This window comes from Engraulis encrasicolus, chromosome 11 (assembly GCF_034702125.1).
Source record: "Engraulis encrasicolus isolate BLACKSEA-1 chromosome 11, IST_EnEncr_1.0, whole genome shotgun sequence".
NCBI lineage: Eukaryota > Metazoa > Chordata > Actinopteri > Clupeiformes > Engraulidae > Engraulis > Engraulis encrasicolus.
Window position 1 is genome coordinate 4,011,481 of NC_085867.1, and position 6,751 is coordinate 4,018,231.

General features: G+C 41.1%; 1 long non-coding RNA gene across 1 annotated transcript; it reads left to right on the forward strand.

Annotated features, from left to right (window-relative positions):
* Positions 1-754: 754 nt before the first annotated feature.
* Positions 755-1,733, forward strand: LOC134458731 (uncharacterized). The gene is made up of 4 exons (XR_010036610.1): positions 755-837; positions 983-1,130; positions 1,238-1,325; positions 1,439-1,733. It is a non-coding gene; the product is annotated as an uncharacterized LOC134458731 (long non-coding RNA).
* The last annotated feature ends 5,018 nt before the right edge of the window (positions 1,734-6,751 follow it).

A 6,751-nucleotide genomic window follows, 5' to 3' on the forward strand; every position in this document is an offset into this window, starting at 1 on the left:
ACTGCTGTACAGGCTGTGTGAGACGCAGCAAGGAGAGACCAGGCTCAGGCAGAAGACAACACCATGGACCTCAACACATTCCACACCCGGTGGAGATGGACGAGTGACCTGACCTGAGATTTCGTTTTCTTTTCAGATCTACACCTCCACCACCATCATGTACGTTTTTTCAGTTATTTGATGTGTTAACATGGGTTTATGTTTTGAAAGTATATGCATAAGAAGCCCACTATTAAAGCAATGACATTAGTGTCATCTTTCTATCCAGATATGTCAATGCCTCACAGCTGTGAAGCTGCCACTCCCTCCCAAACTCATGGCACAGCACCCAGCCATTCGGAAGATTTGAGGCACAAACATCATCCATTCAAAAACATCTGGAATGGTAAAGAGGAGGGGGCTTCTGGTATTGCTGTTGTTATAAAGTGTATGCGCTCCGTGTACTTGTTGATGTCCATACAGCAAAAGTGTTTTGAACTAAAATGAATTTCATCTCAATTCCACCTGTAGTCCTGGAGGAACACAAGAAGACCCTTTTGAGGATAACAGAATTCATGAAGTACATGGTAAGTAGGCCTACTACACACATATTCACATACAGTATGACGTGTATATTATGTTCCTACACTAAAATGAATTATATCACAAATGTAGCCATGGAAGAGCACATGGGGCCAATGACAAGGAAGATGGAGGTTATGGAGAGGAAGTCCATGACTTTGAAGGCTGCCATGACTTTGAACATGCCACGACCTGCTGTTGGTCCAGTGCAGCAGAGAGCATAAGCTGGTGGAGCTAGCCAGAAGCCTGGCTCAACCAGAAATGAGAAACCAAATGGTAATTATTTTGGCATAATTATGTGAATTATGTGTTTCTGTATATAATGTATAATGTACTGGTTTGGCTAATGAAGATAGACCACATAATGTTTTCCATATTAGTTTTCATATTTCATTTTCATCATCTGCTTTAATTTTTGTAGACCTTGGGAAAGCCTGGGATGGGCGAATACGGCAGCTGCTGTCCGCCGTGGGTGGCTACCCACACACCATGTCCTGGGACATTACAGCCTGAGGAGGAATAGAACGTGCATGCATTCCAGAACCTGACCCTTTGCAAAGTTATAACAGGTAAGATTAGCAGGTATATTCTCCGTAAAAAATATGTGTGTAAATCTGTGTTATGCCAAGTTTGATTCAGATTTAAATGTCCCACCTTTCTTTACATCCATTTGCAGAGACCTACACGCAGAACTTCTCTGTCCTGCAGGAAGCGAATATTGAGAATAGCATTGGGCATACTCTGAAATTTGGACTACACAGATGGTAAATTAAACTTAAGTGTGTCTTTTATCAATCAATGAATAGTCACAATAAGCTAATTAAATGAAACATTGCTACTAAGTTGGTTTAAACTTTTTGTTTCTTATTCTTTTTAGGTCAGCTGGTCCTCAAGACTGAAAACACACACCAACATTTTTATTTTCTGTATTTTATTTATAGTTTTTATTTATTTATTTATTTTACTTTGAACCTTGATGGCATTTTATGATGAAATTGTAATATAATGTTGCACTGTTCTCACCCATGTTGAATTCCTGATATTTGTCAATTAGGCATTCCCTCAGCCTCAAGACTGGAAACACATTATATGCACTCACATCCATTTTTGCCATCTTCATTCTTATTTTGTGCATTTTACATTGTTTGCTTTTGTTGTTTGTTTGTTTTTTTTGCCTTGTTTTCATTTTATTATGAAAAAACATTGTAATGTTGCACTGTTACCCTCTTACCTTGTATTCCTGATATTTTCCTATTAAACATCATCATCCTTCAACATTTGCCTTGTCATTTCAAATGCATTCAACACTTTAATAATGAATTAGGCCTACAAACTACAGAAATATGACAATATTATGGGTATTTCCCATTATGTTGTCATATGTCTGCAGCTTGTAGGCCTAATGGGAAATAGCCTATGCAAGAAGGTTACTATAATGTTGTAGGGGAACCTTTTGAAAACCAACATGAACACGAATAAAGGAACGGTGAAAAAACGTAGATGAACCGATCGGGAACCATACAAAAAAACGTTCTAGGAACAAAAAAAAACCTTTCCTGTTAACCAAATTATAACCATAACAGACCCAAAAAACAACGTAAAATAACCGGAAAAAAAACCAACGCCTCATGTTCCGGGAACATTCTCGGAACGGAAAATTGTTAGTAGGGTGGGTTTCAAGTGCAATGCGTCAATCTGCCTTTGGTGACGTTCGGTTTCTACAGTCCAACGGAAAACTTTGGATGCGTAAAATGAATGGCGATTTGGCGAGACGGCTGCTGGTTAGATATTGCTGTCAACTAAGCATTTCGCAAAATCTGTGCATTGCACAATAGGTTGCCTCTCTCTACTGGACTGGTTGCCTGGCTGGCGCAGACTAATGCTCTGAGTGTAGGCTATGTTGCGTCGCACTTTAAACAGGCGGGCATAGGCGGCTGTAGCCTGTAGGTGCCTATTGGCGCTTGACAGGTGAAGTGAGGAAAGAAAGGAAAAGAATATGAGTAGCCATCTGTGGTCTTATATCATGGAAATTCCATGAAAATTATATTGTGAAATTTGTTCTTTGTAAAAAGCCTCAGATTTTCCAACAAATTAAAAACTGCATTTTGAGAAAAGTTTCCAAAGAATGTGAAACAAAATTAAGTCTTCAAAAAACTTTTTTCCCCAAAACATGAGCCTGAAAATGGGGGGTCGTCTTATAATCAGGATCGTCTTATATTCGGGCTAATACGGTACTTATAAAGTACTTTAAAATTAATGTAAAATTCACCAGAGTGCAAAACAGCTATTTAATCCTGTCCTGTGATCATTTGTGGCTTGATGCTAATGCCTCCATTCACTTCCAGTGATTATGCTAAGCTATGCTAATAATTCTGATCCAATAAATCTAAGTACTGAAAATGATATGCACATTCATGAATAATGCTTGGAAATACTGCAAATATGTGAAAATCAAAAAAGGTAGACTGTTCCTTTAACAATGCCCAGTCAGCATAGCAAATGGAGGCAACACAGCACAGGGAATACGATAAATTTCACATCTTGAAATACAGTGCATAGGTTGACAACAGGACTTAAGGACTAAAGAACAAACCATAAAATGGAACCTGCAAAGGTGAGGAAGAAGGCAATGTCTAATAAATTGTGTGTGATAGAAACCTGTGATAAAAAAAAATCTGATAAAAGTTTGCTCATCAAAGACATGGGTGGTAGCTTTTCATTGACAATAAAAAAAATATATCTTGGTTGGACTCAAACTAATTCTTTCTTCAATTCATGTTTTATTTAAACACTATTTAACCACTTTAATAATTCAGCATGAGCAGCGTTTGCAGTTCTGAGAAGTTGTGCGTGTGCGTGTGTGTGTAGTACATGAACAGCGGGCATGGGTATTTTTGTGTGCTAAGTGTGTGTTTGTGCATGTGTGTAATGTTTCTGTTTGTTTCACAAAATATTGATTGAGTGCCATTTATACCACTGGCCTCTAATGCAGCTGCTGCTGTGTGGAGTATAGATATGGATTCTCACTGCTGACGTCTGAATGAGAGACATTTCATTCATCATAGCAGTCCCAGTTCTCTTGTACCAAGCCAATGCTTGTTTGAACAAGCCAGCCACTTAATAGCAAAATAACACTTCAAAGCACCTCGACACAATTTACTGGCAAGGTATTAATTGTTGAAAAATTGATCTAAAATGGACACGTGAATCGGCCTTCTCACTGCAAAACTGGCCAATTGCACCCTGCACCTCAAAGATGCCAGCTGTTCGATTAGAGGCTGTTTGACTCCCTGACAGGTAACCCACATTTAGTGGTGATTTGATGGCACATCCATCTCTCCCTCCCATCCTAGCTGTAGGTCTATTAAAGACTGCAGTGTGTCTCTCTCTCTCTCTCTCTCTCTCTCTCGCTCTCTCTCTCTTTCTCTCTCTTTCTTGCTCATTCTCTTTCTCTCTCTCTCTCTCTCACTCTTCCTCTTACTCTTACTCTTTCTCTTTCTCTTTCTCTTTCTCTTTCTCTTTCTCTTACTCTTCCTCTTCCTCTTTCTCTTTCTCTCTCTCTCTCTCTCTTTCTCTCTCTCTCTCTCTCTCTCTCTCTCTCTCTCTCTCTCTCTCTCTCTCTCTCTCTCTTTATCTCTCTCTCTCTCTTTCTCTCTTTCTCTCTCTCTCTCTCTCTCTCTCTCTCTCTCTCTCTCTCACACACACACATTCAGATAGTCATACACATAACCACATGCACATTATCCACCACAACTCTCCATCCCTGTCTGCGTGTCTTTGACCTTGGTGAGTGGAACGCAGGAAGAGACTGATCACCCGGGCAACCAGGGAAGACGCTGGACAACAGTTGCCCGGACGCCGCAGACAGTTTGAGGGGACAGGAGTAATGGAGGCGGATGATCACCAAGACACGAGATGGGGAGGCGATTTAGGGGTAGAACATGATCTAACTGTTTGGCTTCCTGGCAGGTATTACATAATGGTTGATGGTACACCTGTCTTCATTCCAGCTGTAATCATATTCAGTCACACAGACTGATGCAAGCCTACACCCCCACACACAAACACGCAGGCACACACATGCACACACAGTGACATTCATTTTGAACAATAGCCCAGGTGATAAGAATAGACATACCCTGGCATGCACCAAGGACAGGTGAGGAGACTGGAATGAAGCATGATGGGAGGATCACCCAGGCAACAGGGTGGGAGATGAAGGACACTAATCTAGGTCTCAGGGATGAGGTTGATGGATCGTCAGCAAGGCAATATGAATGAGGATGAAGGATACTCACCTAGGCAACATTGATGAGGATGAAGGATACTCTACATAGGTGACAGGGAAGAGAATGAAGGGTACTCACCTAGGGAACATGAATGAGGATGAAGAATACTCTGGAAGGAAAGATAAATGAGGATGAAGGATACTCACCTAGGCAACGTCGATGAGGATGAAGGATACTCACCTAGGCAACATCGATGAGGATGAACAATACTCAGAGAGGTGATAACGATGAGGATGAAGAATACTCAGGAAGGCAAGATGAATGAGGATGAAGAATACCTAGGCAACGAGGATGAAGGATACTGAAGCAAGGCAACATCGATGATGGTGAAGGATACTCACATAGGTGACAGGGAAGAGAATGAAGGATACTCACCAAGGTGATAATGATGGGAGGGGTCAGTTAGGCAATGGAAATATAATTGTAGATGGGTAATACTGGCGATAGCTGCAGCGAGATGGATTGGAGAAGAATCACTTTTTGTGCTAGAAATCGGGTAGCTGATAATATGGCGATGAAGGGAACTCACTCAGAAAAGGTGTAAAGATTGTAGAGTAGAGTATAATGTATTAATCCCCAGGGAAAGGAGTACAGTAGCATACATACATAAATACAGAAAAACACACAGACGTTACACACATTATTGCATAGTGGTGTGCATTGGCACTGCCCTCACGATTCGATTCGATTACGATTTGGGAGGTAGCAATTCGATTCAATCCGATTCAATTCTACAATGCATTGCAATTCATTACATTTGTACTGAAAGCAAATCAAATGTTTCATCAGTCATGATGAGGCAACACAAGTAGTCAGATACTGAGCAATAATTTATTGGCTGTTTTCTGTATCAGTCTTGCGGCTTTCAATGCTTTGAAGTTTGTTCATTTAATTTAACATTCATTTGCTTAAAAAATTAATTGCTTTAAAAATTGCCACATGGATTCTGGAACATGCCGCATTGAATTGGATCGTCCATACCCCGCATTGCATTGTATCGCTGAATCGATTATTGTTGACACCACTATTGCATATATATTCAGCATACAGCACACACTTACATACTAGTGGTGGCGGCTTGGGTACGTATGGGGAATGTGGCATGGAGAAATATCCATATCTATGGGGACTCATCACACTCGCCAGGCAAAAGCGAAAAGATCATGATGGTGATGAGGTAGGCACACACAGAGGATTAAAGGAGGAAGAAAGAGCAAAGGGTTGATGGGGGCTTGAGATACTGAGTGCGTTAAAATATGCAACCTTACCTCCTCCACTTGTGCTTGTCTCCTCGTCCCGCCTCCTGGCCCCTCCTCCGTGGAGAAAACGATAAAGTTTCCCAGCTGTCAGCCTAGCCACAACAACTGTTGAGGGACTGTTTTTCATTCACTATCCCAATTGCAAATGAGAAAAAGACTTTACAATTGAGCTTTTGCAAGATATTGAAATATAATTGTTACAAATCAAGTAACATGAGGGGACAGACACCAACCGAAAGCTCAAAAAGAATTTAATAACGAATGTCTAGGGGTTGTACAAAGAATGCGACGGAGCATCAAAGCTCAAAATCCAAAGAAAAAGACAAAAAGCTTCAATGTCATGGGAAACAGGACGTCAAGAGCGTCAGCCAAAACGGGTCAGGAATGAAGTCTCTCCAGCCGGCTCGAGGCAGTCCTTTTGAAGGGCTGCCGCAGGTGTACCCAATCAGCAAATCAGGTGTTGCCCATCCGGTTGATGGGGACGACCACCAATCAAGTCTGCCTGCTATTTACAACAGACAAACATTAGAGGGAGCCAAAAGAAACACTGGTGAAGAGACCGACATAACAATAATGCTGTTGTCAGTGATGTCATCATGACATATTACTTCCTGGTACGAGGAGACAAGCACAAGTGGAGTA